Raw genomic sequence first — 1,673 nt, forward strand, 5'->3', positions numbered from 1 at the left:
CATTGGCCCCAGCCTTCAGAGAAGTGTCATGTTGAGAAAATCCATAGGGCTTCGATAGAAATACTTGTGGTAGCAGAGATGTCAACATGAGACCAAATTTGTCTGATCTATGTGCATAGTTTCAGACCTACTTTTTTGGCAAACTATTGAACGTAGCCATGGCTGATGATTTCACTGAATAAACTGTTTGTTTATTTTTCTTATTTTCAACTTGCAGCATGGATCATAATTTTGGGTACCGCCCGAGAAATTCGGATACCGGGCAGTATCCGCGTTTCTCGCTGCCCCACGAAAAACACGCATGACGAGAAAAAATTTCAAAAATTTGAATTTAAATGCTCAAAGTGCATATAAATAGAGTGGCATCTCAGTCATAGCATCGTGCGTGGCTGTGGCCTAGTGGTAGGCGCCTACTGCAAGCTTCGGTAGGTCGCATGATCGAATTCGTTTCACTGGGCTACTGGCCAATATGTGACAGAAAGAGTTAATGTTCCTCTTATATCTAATTTTAAAAAGTTTGAATTCAAAATTTGATTACAAATTTCGTTCAAAATATGTTTGGAATTTCTCGGTAACCGTGGTAACCGAGAATCTCGCTCCCCCACGAGAAAATTTATCCATTCGGAATCCAAAACCTTGGCGTGGATCCATGAATTACACTAGACTTAAGAAAAAGAGTTACAGTACCAGCTAAACAGATTCAGAAAGTAGTATCAAAAGTTACCCTTAGGTGTCGCCCGAGCGTTGCACTACTGCATAGGCAGGCGCATCCCAACCAATCCAAATGAAATGGTTACAGTCGGTTGGATTCAAGTTTCTGTTTTGCATAAAGCTAAAGAAGCTTGTTTACATCTTATTATGTGGCATTGAAGCTAGCCGTGGCCGGGCATACACATTGGCAGCCAGTCGAGTTGAAGCTGGCCGTGGCCGGGCCCGGGCATAGACATATTGGCAGCCAGTACGTGAGCGTTGGCGAGGAGGTGATGTTTCGAGAGAGTTGGTTGTAGTTCAAGACACTGATGTGGAGAATAACGTAATAAATAGTCAACGGTGCCTGGCCGGGGAAAGAGGGGCGAGACGGTCTCACCATGGAGCACGGAGATGCACTTTTTTTGTCTATGGAAAATATTGAAAGGACAATGGAGGTGGGAATAAGAAAAGAAAACTTAAACTTCTACTGGATTAACAAATTTTCATACAGGAAATCGATTCATCGCAGCAGTGTAATCTAGTGGCAGCCTGGCAGGTACGTAAAGCTCACCACGACAATTTTCCGATACATGAACCGGGAGCAGACACTACACCACAGGAGAGCTTAGGTGATACGTTTGTGTGTGCAAAGTTAATCTCCAGCTAATATTCCAGTTTGTTAGGTCATAGGACGGTGACAACGAAACGTATTAGCTGGTTGCCAATAAACTAGAATATTAGCTGGTTGCCAATAATGAACATCAAGCTCATTATTGACGGTTGTTTTTTCATGTGTCAATGTAATGATCAAATGCTCATAGGACGGTGGCAACGAAATAAGAAGAAGTAGTGCCTTATCCTCGTCCTCAATCTTCACATCCAGACGCGCTAGATCCGTGACCAATTGATTAAAGGCATTCACATGCTCCGCAAGATCCGACCCCTTCTGCATCTTCAGCCCATAAAACTTTTGCTTCAAATAC

Source organism: Triticum dicoccoides, chromosome 7A, assembly GCF_002162155.2.
Source record: "Triticum dicoccoides isolate Atlit2015 ecotype Zavitan chromosome 7A, WEW_v2.0, whole genome shotgun sequence".
In the NCBI taxonomy this organism is placed as follows: Eukaryota; Viridiplantae; Streptophyta; class Magnoliopsida; order Poales; family Poaceae; genus Triticum; species Triticum dicoccoides.